The sequence below is a fragment of the Sinocyclocheilus grahami genome, unplaced genomic scaffold (genome assembly GCF_001515645.1).
Source record: "Sinocyclocheilus grahami isolate Dianchi unplaced genomic scaffold, SAMN03320097.WGS_v1.1 scaffold218.1, whole genome shotgun sequence".
NCBI classification, from domain to species: Eukaryota; Metazoa; Chordata; class Actinopteri; order Cypriniformes; family Cyprinidae; genus Sinocyclocheilus; species Sinocyclocheilus grahami.
The window spans coordinates 231,116-249,789 of record NW_015505397.1 but is presented as its reverse complement, the minus strand read 5'-3'; the positions used below and the strand labels follow the sequence as shown (position 1 = coordinate 249,789).

Sequence of the window (18,674 nt, the reverse complement as noted above, 5' to 3'; positions counted from 1 at the left end):
GGGGTCGTCACATGTGGTTGCCGCTCCTTTGTCGGATCCGCCGGGCGCGCCGTTCTCGACCCCGCCGTTCTCGACCCTGCCACCTCTGCTCACTCTAGCCCGGCCTCAGCTCACGCTAAGCCGCTGTGTTTTTCATTGTGAAAGCGAAACTACTTTGTTTGGTCTTCCAAAAGAGGACACGACTACAAATCAGTGGTTAAGTTGTATTTACAACACTGTTCCAGAACAGTTTAACCCAAATATCCAGATGTGTGCAGCACATTTTATGGAGGACTGTTTACTGATCCTGGGAGAGTAGACTAAAATGCCGGCTGTTCTGACTCACAGTCTGTAAGTACGTTTTCATTTAAAGGATTTGCCACTGATGATTCAAACGCGAGTTTTGGGCAGTGTAGAGTAGCACTTGTTGTTTGTCATTTCTAGATATATATATCTAGAATTGTAAGGGCTGTCCTTGCCATCGTCGCGCTCTTGCAAACTGGATGCTCCGACTTGCCGTAGAGTCCTCGTAGCCATGAGAGGTGTGTCCATGTAGATGAGCAAATAAATCTGCATCTTAAGTGGCGTGTGGCATTAACAACATCGGTCGGTGTGTGGCGTTATTTTAACATGTGGTGGCGTCTGGCGTTAACTTATTGCCTAACGGTGCTTATTTAATGCCTGGCGGCGTTATGAAAACGGCCTTTTAATATTGATACGGCGGTGAAAAGCACGTGGATTCTGAACCATTTGGCTTTCGATAGCTCACCTGTGCAGTGCCGTGATAAGTCTGTTCTCTCAACGGTTCATTATAAACGTATATTTACATCTAACAAACTGGTCACTGGAAGAGATTCATTATTTACTACTCAAAAATCTCTTCCGTCATGTAATTTTTTCAGATATGTCATCATGGGGGATAAAAATTATCTGGTTGCTAATGTAACCTCGGTTCCCTGAGATAAGGGAATGAGCGTTGCGTTGACATACTTATGGGGAAACTCCTGTTTACTCTGATACTTAAGCCTGATTTGTTCACGCTTGTGTAGCTGCACGAACAAATGGTGCTTCAGCCCACCAAAAGGGGTGGGGCGACTCCTATATAAGTCAGCTCTGAGCATCAGAATCTTTCGACTGATAGCGAAGGTCATCAACTCGTGTGCAGCCTTGCATCCAATAGTGGCATGCTATAAGCAAGTGCATAAGGGAGCCGCTCTGCGAGCCCCGCCACGGAGTACCCGAAATGAGGAGTTCTATAAGCATTAGCCAGTTATGAGACCCAAGCCACTAGGCTGGGGTCTACATAACAAGACCTTCTCCACTTACAGAGGAAATTGGGGGAATTAGGTGGCAAAGACCAGCCGGCAGCCGCACAGATATCACCAATAGAAACTCCGCTGGACCAAGCCCAGGAGGAGGCCATTCCCCTAGTGGAATGGGCTCTCTCTCCAATAGGACACTGTATAGCGTCAACTGTCCAGTGAGATAGTCCAGCCCTTTAGAGCAGTCTTTTTGAATGCCAGAAGTGGCTAGAGCACTCTACATATGCCATTTGTTCGTGCAGCTACACGAACATGAACAAATTAGGTATCAGTAATCAGAGTAAACAGGAGTTTCCCCATAAGCGCGTCAACGCAATGGGAGGGACCGTTTGAAAGGGGACAATAATTACCTTCTTGGTAGCTCTGGTGAGATTACAGCTTTCTGAATGAGAAAGTTTTGTTTGGAATTTTTGTTTAGTTGTCATCTAAACAACTTTCAAAATCTGAATTCGGATTGGATTCATTGAGACTGACGAAAACTAGTGGATATTAGGTCATAACCATGTCTTGAGCAATATGATACCACATTTTCCATTCAAAACAGCAAAATTTGAGGAAGTCGAGTAATTTGCATTACTATCGGTCGTTTAACATTTCTAACATTAAAATTGACGCTTCGTGCTGGAATTCCTGCTCTCCTCCTATGAACAGTAAACCCCGCCTATTTTGGTTTGATTGGCCAACCGAATTATTTTGACATTGCCGAGTGCTGTTCGACTGCTGAGGCAGAGCAGCTTAAAATGTAACCTAAAGATATATATATATATCAAATCAGCAATAAAATCATGATAAAACTGGGATCACACATTTCTGCAGCTTTAATAATATTAAAATAAGGTAAAAATTCTATATATTTAATGCATTCAACATGTAGTTTTTTGTGTTCTTGCAGTGTCATCAGACAACTGGACTTCATTTACCTGTGACATAGTCACACATCACACAGCAGAGGTGATTGGATAAGATGATAAGATAACATCAAATTTTGTGAGTGTCCATTAGCATAGATAAAAGCTTTCTGCCAGCCATGCAACTGAGATGAATGGGAATGATAACTGACCTCTTTGCAAGTATTTGACTTCCTTGGGCTCCTCCTTATATTGTCTCTGAACCTCCATTTCATGCGCATTTTACCCTTGACTCAAGACCCCACAACTGGAATTATTTTACAGTCAGTTTTACTAAGGTTAAATTCTGTACTGTGTATAACTAAATTAACATAACTGTGCTGGACACCTGAATGCATTGCTATGGAAATAAACGACACGTAACATAAATGACATATAAATTGACCACAATCCAAGTTCAAGCACTGATAGCACATACATCCTGCATGTTAACAGAACAACTGCCATGCCTTTTTAGCAGTCTCTGCAGCATGACATAAATGCATGCATAAACATGAATGTTGGATCTGTGCATTTGTTTCAAAGACAGACAAAAAAGCACTTTCTTCTTTATAACTTCATATACAAAGAGCATTAATCCAAAACAAGCCAAATACAGAAATGCTTCCTCAGAACATTTTAAGATCTACATACAGAGTACAAACCTTCTCCACTGCACAACGCGTTCTTGTCATTAAGATGCTCAATACAACCCAATTCATTGAAAATATGGTCCTCGCATGAGCCCCACTAACATAAACACACATTAAAAGTGATTGGATGCAGTTACACATTTGACAGGAAGCCCCTGAGGTTTCCTGTGTTGTAGTGTGAACAGGGCACTTGAATATCTGATGTTTACCTTCAAACGCCCAGAATCAAATACACACCGTGCAGTGGCCTGTTTCTCACTAGGGTTTCATAAAGTGACCCATAAAGCACTAACAAGCAGCACACTGCTCACATGAATTACTCTTGAATAATGCAATGTAAATTGGGATTCTTCAGAAGGATCTGGAGAGCAGTGTTATTTTAGTATCAGTGATGTATTATTATAGTTTTGATTAATATTTTACATCAGATTTTATTTTTAGATTTTTTTAAATTTATATTATTAAATTGAAATTATTATTACTTATATCATTTTATATTTAGTTTTATTAATTTTGAAGTATTTTTGTTAGGTTTTTTTTGTTACAGCATTTAGTCATTTGACTTAAAATAAATGAAAAATGAGTAATGCTGCCATGACAACTATCTAAAATACAATAAGTTTACTTTTTTTTGTATTTTATTTTATTTCAGTTAATGTTTATTTTATTTAAGTGGTGGCTACACAGACTGAAACAGAACTTTGACTGATTTAACCACAGTAATTTTTACTAGTTAGTTCTACTGCTGTTAAGAATAACAGTATCTATTCGGTTTCCTCATTATGTCATCATTAATGGCCGGGCCGGGATTCATAACACCAAGCAGGTGTGTATGTGTCAAAGCTACTGACGTCAGAAAAAACTGGTTTCATTCTGATCTGATCTGAGGAAATTCTGAACACTGATAAAAGATTACGTTGTATTCTGATATCTTTCAATCAAGAAAAATCACGGAAAAGTTGATTCCTTCATAATATGACTCCTTTAAATATGGCATTTCAGAGAGTTCATACAGTAAAGCAAATGAATGACCAAAATAAACTTTTATTTTAATTTGTCTTGGAAACAAAACAAAACACCCCCTTCTGTTATAATTTGACACTATGGTCTATCTTGAACTGGCTTTATGTGTTTTATATCTTTACACTTGGGTAAAGAAACTTCAAATTCAGTAGGTTTTCCCAGTCCATAAACATATGTACATCTGTTGTCTGAAAGTGCCTCGTTTTTTGCCATCGAAACACAACACAACTGAACAAAGCAAACAAAAATTAATTTAGCATGCAATGTCAACATATAAAAAACTAAGCATGCCATTGCAGTGGCTCATGGCATCTGTAGATGGTTCTCAAATGGAGAAATGGTCACTAATCGGCGGTTTCTCCAGCCACTGACCATAGCCCTTCCTTTCCAGGTAAGACTTCAGCACACTCTTTGCCTCCTGGTACGGCTTTGCCATCATCTTGACGTTTGATAAAGAACGAGATGATCAATATTAAATGTCCAATACGAATTTGAATTGGAAAAACTAGCAGCAGTTGCAGCAGCAGAAATTAAGATTTCTTCTAACACAAAATACTAGATTTTTACATTTTCTTCAGTAATTGTGTGCTGCAGGGTGTTGCTTGGGTGTTCTAGGTTCCAATGCTGTTATAAAGACATTTTGAGTTGGCTAGCGTGATGTCAGCTTTACCACAATCTAGGAATGCGTGATTGATCAAAATAAAACTGAAACTGTGTTATAGCACAATTATCAAACTGCAAAGACTGTGATTTAATTACATATATACATGTGTTTCGTGTTTCAGAGTGAAGTACGGCACTGTGTTCATTTATACACACAAGCAGTTTTATACCAAAATAAAATCTTGATGGTTTAATGTTTTGACAGCCATAAAAATTAGGACTGCCATTTTACAGTTATGCTGTAAAATACAATTATTATTATTACATTATCATTTTAAAATATTACAATATTAATATTTATTTTATTATTTTTATTAAGTAGTAATCATAATGTACAACATTTTCCAAAATGTTCCTATGAACGATTAAAATGTCCAAATGCACATAAATGTTCATCTCTCTTTATTTTTTATAATTTTCAGGAAATCCCCATTATAATGTCATTTTTAATCATTACGCAATGAATAAAAAGCTGTTCAAATGTTGCTCATTTGCATACATAATTATATTAATGCATACTGTGATTGCCTATTTATTTGTACATTTTCATAAATAATGTTGAGTTAAAGGGGTCCTATTATGCTTTTTCACTTTTTCAACTTTAGTTAGTCTGTAATGCTGCTGTTTGAGCATAAAAAAGCTCAAAGTCCAATTCAAAAGGAGATATTTTATCTAGCAGAAATCACTTTTCAAAAACTACAACGAACGACTCGTTTGGATTACAACGCATATTTTCCGGGATTTGTGATATCACAAATACCAACGAATGGGACGAGACCTGGTTGAGCTGCACTAGAGAAGGCAACGAGTGTTATCACTGTGTCGGAGACACGCTAGCTTTCCCAAGGCAGACGAACTTAGAGTGGTTACAATCATACGGGTTTAAATCACACTCAAATTGATTTGATTTTGACGCAATATTTACACTGAAGCTCGCAGCAGGCGGCTATGATAAGGGGCGTGACATTTCCCGACCAGGCGCCGAGTGCTGCCAATCACAACACACACTGGCCCAGCTAACCAATCACAGCACATTTCGTATTTCAGAAGGCGGGCCTTCATTTCATACAGGAACTATTCGAGCCTTTCATGCCAGACTGGGGAGAGAGGTGTTGTAATAATGTAAAATATGTGAAAAATAATGTGTTTTTCGAACAACCTAGTATGAGAGCCTGTTCTAGTACACCCCCAAAACAAAATCAAGACTTTGTAAAAGAGCATAATAGGACTCCTTTAATTGAAAAACTAGTATATAAGCACCAAAAAAAAGCACACTTGGCATATGCATTAGAATATTTTCACTTCAATTTCTGCCTTTATTATTCCCGACCTGTTTCTCATGTAGGATCAAATCTACGGTAATAAGGATTAGGGTTGGGCTGATAGACGATGCCATCGTCCATCGCCGATGGCTGACAGCTATCACGATGTTAAGCTGACATCGTGATTCCCCACCACCCCCTCTCCCGCAATCCTGCCGCACCCCAGTTCCGTGTTCGGAAAGGAAATGAAATGTACTACGGAAACCCTAAAGGAAATAAATAGCACACGAGATGGGAGGATTAAAAAAAATATTTCAAAACTTTTTCTCGCAATTATATCGTTGGGTAAATATAGGCGACTGTATATAAATTGCGGGCATCAGGGATGCGCTATTGAAACCGCTTTCGATTGCGCGCTCTCATTTTACTTTCACTTTCACTTTCGAGATTAGCGATCACAAGGACTCTATACTATGGAGCAGCAGTACTTACCACACATTTGACAAGATTAGATGTTTGTCATTGGTGCTCAGGATCTGCAAATCATTCGCCATCGTCCTATCAGACATTTCTCCTTACTCTGTGTATGTGGTAAGTGAACTTTCATGTACTGTAATGCAACAGGCTACAGCTAGCAAGCTGCTAACCTTTTAGTGGCTCCGTATAACATATTATTTGTTTCACAATTCGGGCACCCCCCCCCAATAAGGAACCAATCTGATCATATATGCTTTTTATAAATTAGGTCCCAGGCATTTTAAAAACAGAAAAATACAATCATTGACACATCTTAAATTGCAATTTTTGCAAGAGAAATGCGATAACATTTTTTTTTACCCAAATCATGCAGCCTTTCCTGAATGTAAATAAGGCAGAATGCAGTACCTTTGCCTCCCTGTAGGTGACAGCGGTGAGCAGCTCCTCTCTCTGGGCATCTTCAGCTACCAAATTAAACCGACTCAACATCGCTGCCTTGCAACGTCGGCTAGCCAAGGCTGGACTGCTTTTAAACGGAGAACTGAAACAAACACATGGAAATTAGGTTGAAGTCACGCCAAGCTTATTAGTGCGACATGAGTATCCAACTCATTTTTAAGATAGGAGTGGTGTGGCCATTTGTAACTTGAATGTGCGAAGCTTCCAGTGTCATTCGCTTTCAGTTATTTTAATGAAGAAAGAAACTCATCTACTGTACATCTTGGATGGCCTGAGGGTGAATAAACTTTCAGCAAATTAAAATTGTTGCGTAAACTACTCTTTTAACATATGAATCACAATCATAAACAAAATAGTTTGTAGCGCAAATAGTTTTAACTCACTTTTACTGCGCTTTGTTGTTCTTTTAGTTATTTACCTACAGAGGCTAATGAATCAGAAGTCTTGCACATTAACAGAAAATAGTTTACTTCTGCGTTGGAAAATGAAATAGATAAGACGATTGATACTTACTCTTCAGTAGACTTCCCATCTACAGCATTGACCACCTCCACCAAAAGGTCACCGTAGCTCCAGTTAAGGCTGAGGGATTTCTGGGAAGGGTGTGCGTCCGGAGGCATGGCTGAGGACACCAGGCTGATGTGTGGCCGGTAGACGCAGTAGTACAAGGGAAGTGCTGAGGTGATGGCATCCACACGCTGGTTCACTGCCATCTCCATACCGCGAGTATCGCTGCAGCTCCCGTCACCTGAGCAAAGTGGGTACAAAATGCATTAACAGCAACTGGACTGATCATCATTGGGCTTTACTCCAACTTACCAATATAGATGCTGCTCACGTAGACAGACTCAATGAAGTGGCTCAGTAGCGCCCCCTGGAAGTCCAACACCTGCCACTGCATGATCTTATCGGTGGCCGACATACCACATGTGAGGCCATCTGCTCATATCTGGAGAACTTGGAGAAGACCTTCCTTTCCACCACCACATGAAGGCCGATCTGATTATTCACCTCCCATGCAGAAATGGACAGAGGATTGAGTCGGCTAGAAAACATAGACAGAGATAAATTCAGATATGCAATTTGTAAGTTAAGAAATCTAATTGCTTTCTTTCTTTTTCTTTTTTTTTTTGCTTGAAAAGTATGTTTGTGCTATATTTCTTCAAAATAAAGGCCATATTCCATGCATGCACAAATTAGGAATAAAAGGCCAACCAATTATAGAGGAGATGTGGGCCAATTATTAATTGTCAGAATTTAACCCTATAAACCCTACTGTATCATATTTCATACATCAATTTCTAAGGCCTCTAAATGATCATGATGATCAAAACTTTGCTATCGACTGATTGATAGTTTAGACTCTTTTTTTTTAGCAAGTAAAAGGCACTTTAGCATAATTGTACAAACGTCCACCTTCAGCTTGTGGTTCAAGTGTCGTTAAATCTGATCTGATTTTTAAAGTAAATGTCAGAATAGCTTTTATATTGTTTGTAATATTTCAAGATGAACAATTACTGGACTGAAGTGGCTTAGCTTTACTTGATTATCCAGACATTTTTTTAGAATAATCATGTTCAAATTTGAATATCAAACATGATCATCAGGATTTTGAGGAATATTTATTTATCTCTCAATCATCATTGTACTGCATTATATGTTTTGATAAAAATAATCTTTAATTATCATCTTACTAAGATGTATTATTGGGAGATATAGAGTGACGACTGATAGTTATATAATTTTGTTTAAGTATCTGCTATTAGCAGAAATTTTTGCTCAGTTTGGGCCTCTGAATGAAACTGAGCTGTTTTTTCCTCCATATTCGCGCAATAACATAATATATGAGCCATAAAAGCTTGATGTTAAGTGCATACTAAGTATGATGTAAATAACCCCAGTGTGTGAGTGTGTGTACAGTTGAGATGGTATCTGTGCTGCTGCAGTTGGCTCAGGTACAGGTGCAGAGTGAAGTGATTTTTGAGGCTGAGGAGTTTTGTGGTCTGGTCCTGCTGAAAGACTGACTTTTCCTCCAGAGCGCTATTCTTACTAAAGAACAGCAACAGGTTCCTGTACAGAAACCTACGGCACATGCAAAACATTTAAATTCCTCTTAACTGTGCTTTAAAAAAACTCATAGGCTACTTAGTTCTCTTATATTTGGCCATTTTGAGATCGGTTGACTAAGAGAAGTTTGTCTTCCAGAATTGTCAATGGATTAACACTTTCAAATATCTTGGGGAATTTATAGTAAATATTATGTAAAACAACATGATGCAAAGCAATTCTGTGCACACACGTGTGTGTAAAGGTTTGGGGTCGGTAAGATTTTTAAATTGTTTTAGAAAGTCTCTAAGACTGCATTTATTTGATCAAAAATACAGTTAATACAGTAATTTTGCCAAATGTTATTACAATTTAAAATAGCTGTTTTCTACTGTATTACATTTTAAAATGTAATTTACTTCTGTGATGCAAAGCTGAATTTTCAGCATCATTACTCCAGTCTTCAGTGTCACATGATCCTTCAGAAATCATTCTAATATGCTGATTTGCTGCTCAAGAAATTTTTTTTCTTATTATCAAAATAATATATTATTAACATAATATAATATTATCATTATGATGAAAAAGGTTTCCATATTTTTTGTAGAAACCATGATATTTGTCGGGATTAACTGATGAATAGAAAGTTCAAAAGAACATTTATTTTAAATAGAAATCTTTTGCAACAACACAAGTCTTTACTGTCACTTTTGATCATGTTACTGCATCCCTGCTGAATAAAAGCATTCATTTCTTTCAAAGAGATACATTTTACTGACCCAAAAACTGCTTTTTCCAAACAAGAATCTAAGAAAAAAGCCTTTAGATCAAAAGGTTTGTAGATCATGGGAAACCCAAGTTTAGTCAAGTGTGTCCAAACCTTTGATGGCAGTGAAAGACTTTTTGAAAACCATCAGATCTCACATCAAATGCACACATACATTAATATAATAACCACCATCCCACTTACCTCATTAGCGATCTCCGGGAGGTTACTACTGCATGTGAGTCATGCAGGATTCATCCTGCGGGTGCTGGACTGGCTTTGGCATTAGAACTGGCCGTGCCAAGAGCAACAACTTCACATCCTGCAGCTGCAGACAAAACACAGGACAGTATGGATCAGGTCAAAATGAGTGAACACTAGCCAATGGACTGACAAGAACAGTAAATCGAAATTAGACCGTGGTAGAAGTGGTGCTTGGAAATTGTAAAGTCATGCATTTTCCTAGTATTCATCACTAATGCTTAATTTACTGTATTTGATTACAAAAAAATACAGTAAAATATTGTCAAATATTGTTAAAATGAAAAATAATTATTTTCTATTTGAATATACTTTAAAATGTTAATTATTCCTGAATTTCAAACAATCATCAGCATAAAAAGTCATTAATTTTACAAGAGTTACAAGAGCCAAAATAATCCACTATAGAACTGTAAAATGTTGAAAAATGCAAAGGTCTAACATGTTTTCTTCACCACCAAAGCTTCACTTAATTGATCACAAATACAGTAAAAGAGTAATATTGTGAAATATTACAATTTAAAATACCTGTCTTCTATTCCTGTGATGGCAAAGCTGAATTTCAGAATAAAGTCCTGATTTCTTTTTATAGGAAAGTTAAATGTGCCAAAAAGAACCCACTTTAAAACTGAAAAATGCTGGAAAATGTTTTGCTAAGGCCTAACGTGTTTTTTTAATCCAACCAATCTGAAACAAACCCATCAACAAGCACATGCTATGCAGGAATGTCACTTGGGAATGTCTCCAAATTCCCTTCCTTTTACTGTAAATGTTTCCAAAAACAAGTTTTTCAACAAGGCTAAGACTACCTTCCTTGGCCATTTAGCTTGTCTAAAATTATACAGCTGTACACACATCTAATCGTCCTGTGGATGTTATCTATATCACTTAGAATACCCCAACTTCCAACATTTCCTGTGTTTGAGTTTATCTGTTAGCTTTATAATTACACCAAGCTGAAGAAATAGATGAAATCATATAATGATCATATAACAACTTCCTATTCCGGCATATTTCCATATTTGGTGCAACATTGTTAATTAATGGCTTACTGCCTATACTAAGAGTTTCACTGTGGAAATTCCAACCTACTGTCATCATTAAGGGCCACCTTTAATATTATAAATGCAAGAAACAGGTGGCATTTGTTTAATATATCACATAAAACGTCAATACTAAAAATTAACAATAGAAGACTATTTCATAAGGCTCTAATTATAATTACAGTCAACAGTTCATATAATGAGCTGCAGAAAGTACTATTTCCCGAAACCGTCTTTGAGTGGGAAGTGGTTGAGTGTGAACGAGACAAGATCATTCTTCACACACGTTTGCTCTCGTCATGCTCCTGTCTGTCCCAATGACCTCCTTATGCCCGACAAGGGTTTTTTTTTTTTTTTAATCGCTGTGTCTGAATTCTCTACACATGCTGTCATGCAGGGTTCCCACACCTTTTGACCAATGATCGATAAGGATTACTGTGATAAGCAAAGATTTACATTTGGATGTCATGAACCAATCACTGGAATTAATTGAATTTAACAGTAATATTTATTCAGGGTTTCTGCAGGTTTTATGAAGGTAAAACTAAGACTTTTTACGACCAAGTAAAGAAAATTTAAGGAATAAATTGAACAGAATGCAATATGCTAATATGTTTTCTTAATGGTGTTGTATTAGCAACACTTCAGAGAAAATACAACTTCCAACCAATTTCCATGACTTTAAATAATTATACAAAATGTACTGCTCCCAAACACTAGAATATGGAAATCAATTTCGCCGTACCTTCTGATCACACTGCACATCATATTCTTCCTCTGTATTTTTGTCTTGTTTTCCAGTTCAAATGTCAAAAGATTCTAAATCAAGATACATTTCCTTAAGAAGCAAAATGACAGAAGATAAGTAGTCTTGTTTTATGAGAAACTGATCAAAATGAAGTGAGTTTATAATTAAAACAAGAACAAATATCTGCCAATTGACTCAAAAAATGAAGGGAAAGGGAAAACAAGTTTTCATTCCCCAATGACAGATATTTGTTCTTGTTTTAAGCATTAACTCGCTTAATTTTAATTTTTCAGAAAACAAAACTTAATATCTTCATTTAACATCTCAAGTAAATGTATCTTGATTTACGGATGTTTAGATATTTGTACAAGACAAAAATAATGGAACCAAAGACTTAAACTACTTCCGTCTGTGTGCATTGAATTTATTTAATACACGAGTTTCACAATTTGAGTTGAATTACTGAAATAAATGAACTTTTCCACGACATTCTAATTTATTGAGATGCACCTGTGTATATATATATATATTAAAACAATTCTTCAGTAAATGCAATGCAGCATTTAATACAATGACTTTATGAATTTAAGACTTTCGAATTTAATTAATTTAATGTAGAGGAATCTCATGAAAACTAAATGTTACAACATATGTGTGTCACATTTCACCTCAAACTCCTAAAATAAGGAACAATGAAATTAAATCAATTTCTTTTTTCATTGTGACATGGTTTTTCAAGACTTAATTGTGTATTCTTTGCTTATGATTTCTCAAAGACATCTCAAAGGTGATTATCACTGTATTTTTTAATAGCTAAAAATAATAATAAAATGAATAAATCAGCATAAATTAAAGGTAGAACAACAAGTAATCCTACCATGTTTAATAAATACTTTACTTGCATTATAGGAATGAGAATTTTTTAGTAGTCATGAAAAAGGCCAAAATGCAGAAAGTATAATAGGCAAAGCAAAACGTTTTTCTCTTTTGATTTTGGAGTAAATGTGACCTTAAATATGTTGTTGACCCATTTTGTGAGGTTCACCCGAAAGCTCTGACAATGCAGATTCTGTGCAGGGTAGATTATTAGGTGACAAAGAACACCTTAAATGTCACATGACTTTTGAAGACTAATACCACAGTGAAAAACTGTGGTCTGACATCCTGTACGTCTGACTTACGAGAGAGCATGACAAATGCAGCCACTGTTCCGCCACAGCCAGAGAATTCTGGGTAACTGTCCATTAGCTTGGTGAACGTCTCCCTCACCACGCAGGGTACCTGATCCTTAATGGGATTCTTTCTTTCTGTGTTAAACCAACCAGAATGAAATTGTTAGTCACGTTCGCAAATATTTCCAAATCCGATATTATTAGTTGCTCTGACGTCAGAGATTATTATGGCTAAAACATTTGAGCTTAGCTGTTCTTAACTGGGCTATTAAATATGTCCAGACTTTAAAAACTAATTTACCAATTACAGCTCTTCCAGAATGGATTTCTGGGGTTGTTGAGTCCTTCTCTCTTACTGGCAGAGGAAGAGGTCCTGCTGAAAAAAAAAGCAAATGCACACACAAAAGTAAAGTAAATGCGAGTAAGATTTGCAGCTTAGCGGTCGCGAGCAATGCATGGGCAATTGCTAAGATATTCTAAACAGTTTTACTGCATTAAAATGCAGTTTACAGGATGACATTGATAGGTGGTTCCATACTGGCACAAGTCCAATCAAGATCGAATGGTGCAGGACTAATGCACTCAAATGTTCTGCACTCAAAGCTTAATTATTAGGGTTGAGGGTTTGTTCAAATCCACAATCCTAAATTTGAAGTAAAATATAAAATACAAGTAATAAAATGTTTGCTGGCTTTATGCAGCTGCAATAGAAAAAGACTGAAAAGATGCAATAAATAAGATTCCAGCACCACCCCAATGTGTGAATGTGATTGTTTTTTTGTTTTGTTTTTTGCATTAAAAAACAAATGCTGCACCCCCACCTCAAACAGGAAAGAGCTTCACCACGGTTTCAGCGAGTGACTATGGCTCTTTTTCAATGGGAGGGAGCACAGCGAGGATGTTTTCTTTCATCTGGGGAAACTTTCATATTGAATTTCGAAGTCTGCGTATTTACTTGGAAAATGGAAGGACTGACTAATTGCTTGCATTGATTCTATGGAAAGTGTCAACCATAAAGTCACACAATATCTGCCTATTATTTTAGCAAGAAGGCTTACAAAACAGTGCTAAATAAATGCTCACCAAGCCTGCATTTATTTGATGAAAAATACAGTAAAAACAATAATGTAATGTAAACAATGTAATATTGTGAAATGTTATCAAATATAATAAAAAAAATTGCAATATATTTTTACATTTAATAAATTCCTGTGATGCAAAGCTGAATTTTCAGCATCATTACTCCAGTCTTCAGTGTCACATGATCCTTTAGAAATCATTCTAATGTGATGATTGCTCAAGAAACATCTCTTATTATCAATGTTGAGAACAGTTGAGCTGATTCATATTTTTGAGGAAACATTGACACTTTTTACTGTTCAGGATTAATTGATGAGTAGAAAGTTCATCAATTAAAACAGCATTTATTTGAAATTGAAATCTGTGGTAACAATGTAAAAGTCTTTACTGTTTACATTTAATGCAGCCTTGTTGAATACAATTATTTATTTATTTCAGTGAAATTTGGACATTTTCACTTAGGGGTGTACTCACTTTTGTAGCCAGCGGTTTAGACATCAATGGCTGTGTGTTGAGTTATTTTGAGGGGACAGCAAATTTACACTGTTATACAAGCTGTACACTCACTACTTTACATTGTAGCAAAGTGTAATTTCTTCAGTGTTGTCACATGAAAAGATATAATAAAATATTTACAAAAATGTGAGGGGTGTACTCACTTCTGTGAGATACTGTATATATATATATACAAAGAGCACTCCAATATGGTGCCATTCAACATGTCAGATCACCAATGAGAACTAATGACGTCTTTCAATCAATCAAGATTCTTAATGAATAATATACTGTACACTGATGAATTTGGCACATGCTTTTATCTGACTTACACTGTGATCCAGTTTAATCAGTTCATCAGAATAATATGAAATTCTGTTTTCTGGTAGTAAGAGGCCTAAAATCATCATTAGATTATTACCAGAAACATCTGAATGAATCCCATCATTCTCTAGACTTGCAATGAACTCTTCAAGGGCCAGTTCAGATGCTTTGGCCCTGGCTTCTTTCTTTGTGATGCCCACTCCGGTTTTATACTGGACTCCATCAATCACAGCACAGAACGCAAAGTAAAACCCTGTTATTCCTGCTGCTCGGACACAAAGAAAATAAATGTTGAATGCGCGAATGAGCTAGACAATGCACAACATGAAATCAGGAGGGATACAGGGAAACGTGCCAATTACCGGTGGTAACAGTCTCTTTCATATCCAGCTGAAACTGCAGAACCTGAGAGAACTGGTACAATGCCGACAATGAATGTGTATCTCCTTGCTTATATTTGTCAATCAGTTCACGGGGAAAGCTTTTCGGTTTGGAATCTGCAAAGGAGACAAAAGTGGCAGTGGACAATATTGATATAACATGATGTAATCCATGAGTGACTGTAAATACATTTTTGAGCTGATAACACTGTCACTAAGTCTAAACAACAAATTCATGTTAATGCAACAAACGCATCTTAATACATGTTCCTGGTGTAATCGTGCCAATAAGTTTTCTAAATAAAAAAATGTCTTGGCCTGTGAAATGACTTTCATTTTCGTCTGAGCTCTTACAGAAATCTGAGCTCTTTCGTCTGAGCTCTTACATAAATACATCACATTATGCAAGTAAAATGGGATGCAAATGCCGTTTCATGTTGACTTTAAAACACAAAAAGTCATTTATCAACGGCAATTCATTTTTAACACTTTCAACTGGCCTTGTAAACAAATGCAACAATTTCCGTCCTAAAAAAAGCAATGGTCAGCCTGTCCAGAGACACAAATGGTAGACTGAAACAAAGCATTAACCCTTAAGGCTTAACTGATTTTGGTGAAGGAGCTCAATGGTTGTCCTGGAAGACATTTGTTATTGTTGATGTCATTGAAGTCTGAGAAAGGGGGATGGGATGAGACGTTTGTCCAGTGGTTGTGGGCCATGCTGGACCCTCTAGAGGAACCCCTCATCATCATCTCCATCTAACAGCTTTAGAGACAGAAATACCACACAATAAAGTTAGATAGCAATTGTTAGAAAGAAAAACAAACATATACAGGCAGTGTTTACAGGAAAACTCACATCACAAATGATGCTAATGATGATATATCAAGCAGCTCTGTAATTCCTGATTGTTTTAAGAATGTAATGCCGCTGCTGTTGTATACATGAAGAAAGAGCGCGTTACCATTCTAACGGCATTTAAATTGCATGTATTAATTCCCAAACTCGCATTAAACAAATTTTAAACTCTTAAAAATGTTTACATTTTAAAAGCATTAAACTCGTATAAGCACAGTAATGCCATGTGACAGGTTAGGGCGTCCATAAAATGCATTGCTGTTCTGCTGTAAGTAATCTTAAAGATTCCTAAATGCATCTACTTCCGGAAGGCCAAATAAAGTGCTTTTGCTTTCGCCTAGAAACACACAGCATCTCACTGACATGCTGCTTCAACACTAACTGCTGTTCCTGAAACCATGCCTTCTTTCTTTGCATGCACATTTGGGCCACATTATGCAAATATTTCCACATAGTGAGGTAGATATGTGGGGGCGTGTTAGAACGAGCCATTTTAGGGGGGCGTGGCAGAGTCTTAACTTTGATAAAGAATATCGCTTTGGGTTTGTGACTTTAGTCTTTGCAACTTCAGGGATCTTATCTATGCACAATCAGCTTGTAACACTCCAAAGAGAAAGGAAAACTTGAAATCGCATCATATGACCCCTTTAAGTAAAATAGCGCCGATTAAGACACTAGTCACGCTGCTAGCACGCTAATCTATCTGAACTAAACAATGAATACAAACTTATATTGATCCTCAGTTATTATAACTGATCACTGAACCACTACATTTTTCCATTTTTTTCTTCAAATAAACACAAACGCACACTAATTTACACACACACACGCACTTACCCTGATTCACTCCCATCAACACAACTGACACCGACACTAGGGATGAGCGTATCGATCCTAAGTATCGATATATCGATACTCAAACTAAAAATATCGATACTAAGGTGTGTTTTATTTACCAGTGATTTTGTTTATTTAAAATAATAATAATAATGTGTACAAATGCATTGAATTGGACGAATAACCTTTGTTAGCGAGTAATTGTGTAGGATTTTCTATTTTCCTGCTCATCTGAACACACGCAAATGTTGCAAGACAGAACCAATCCATCAGAGAGAGCATTCACTCACTGCTGACAGTGCATTCAAACAGGGCTGCGTTTCCCAAAAGTATCATAAGAAAGCATTAAAGCTTTTGGGAACAGCAGCCCTGAACAATGCTTATCAGAGAACAGAAATAAAAACATATGTTTGAGTTATTTCACAATAAACAAATTGAAATCGTAGCCTACATAGTTTGTACAATTACAGTTATTTAAAAGGAACGTTGAAAGATAATACTGATCATGTTCTATTCTGTAATGTTAATAGAAATCATACACTGTCAGAACAAAAAGGTTGCATTTTATGGTTAACAGCCTGTCACTGGCAGTCCCTTATGATAATGAACCATGGTTTTACTAAAGTGACCATAGTTCCACTGTAGTATTTGTAGATTTGAATCATGTGTAAACAAAACACACATTTGAACCATGTGTAAACAAAAAAATAACCTAATAAATTACAATTAAGGCGTATTGAATATTAAAATGTGTTTTACAGTTTTTCTCAATTGCTTTGGCTCAATTCTCGAATGAAACTTTTTTTTCCCGAAACATTAAGTTCAGATCTCTGAACAATTAGCTTCTTGTTCACATCAGATTGGAATTTCTTATTGATTTGAGCAAATTGCAAATGCTTTGGCACATGTGTGCAAACAGAAAGTACAATTGTCTGCAGTTTGCACAACAACTAATTGCATATGGCTTGTTGATCAAAACTGATGAGCCGATTCTCACTTAAACTGTCAAAGTCTTCACAACTTCTCAAACATTTTTTATCGTGTAAGCCATCACATTCAAAACGATCCATTCAATTATGAAAACTTGGTATACACGCATGTATATTCCATAAATATCTGACATTGACATTGTTTGTAATGTCTGCTAAATTGGCAAATGACCTCTAATTGCAATACAATTTGAATCAACCATTCAACCATTTAACCAATCAAGTTTGGGAGCATATATATGTAGATTGCCCACAGCACAATCACTAAGAATGGAGGACTTCCACAACCCTGAACTGCAGCAACATGCTCGTGGAAGACATAATAGAGGAAGAGGTGGAAATAGAAAAGTCAGAGTCTCTGATGAAATCAGACCCACACTTGTGGATCATGTCATAAATCGTGGTTTTTACAATGGAAGAGGCTGGTCAAAGAGTACAGCCTAATGTAAACAGGTCCACAGTGTCATCAATCGTGCAAACCTTTCGTAGGGAAAACACGAAACATTTTTTTGTTTTACAGTATGTAAAGCATTTTTATAAACAACAATATTGTAAAGGTAAATGCAAGTCTATTTGTACATTCTATAGAACCGCACAACAACCTCGCGCTGGTGGCAGAGCAGCAGTATTTAACCATCAGCAAGAACAAGAAATTTGCAACATGGTCATAGCCAACAATTCCATCAGGCTAAGAGAGATCCAAAGAGCAATCATAAGTGCCAATAATGTCTTCGCAAATATAAATTCTGTCAGCATTTCCACCATAGACAGAGTTTTGAAAAGACATCAAATGACTATGACAATACACTGTGTGTGTATTGTCTGTCTCAGAAGATCAAAGTATCTGAGTTTCTTTTATCCTTACACTGCCATTTCAGAGAATGGTGGGAGCACGCATATTCCACACATTGGGCCCTATAATACCCAACTTCTCCTGGCCTTCCTAAAC

General features: G+C 36.6%; 1 pseudogene; it reads right to left on the bottom strand.

Annotated features, from left to right (window-relative positions):
- Positions 1 to 4,189: 4,189 nt before the first annotated feature.
- LOC107596404 (adenosine deaminase domain-containing protein 1-like) lies at positions 4,190 to 16,773 on the bottom strand (annotated as a pseudogene).
- Positions 16,774 to 18,674: the final 1,901 nt, after the last annotated feature.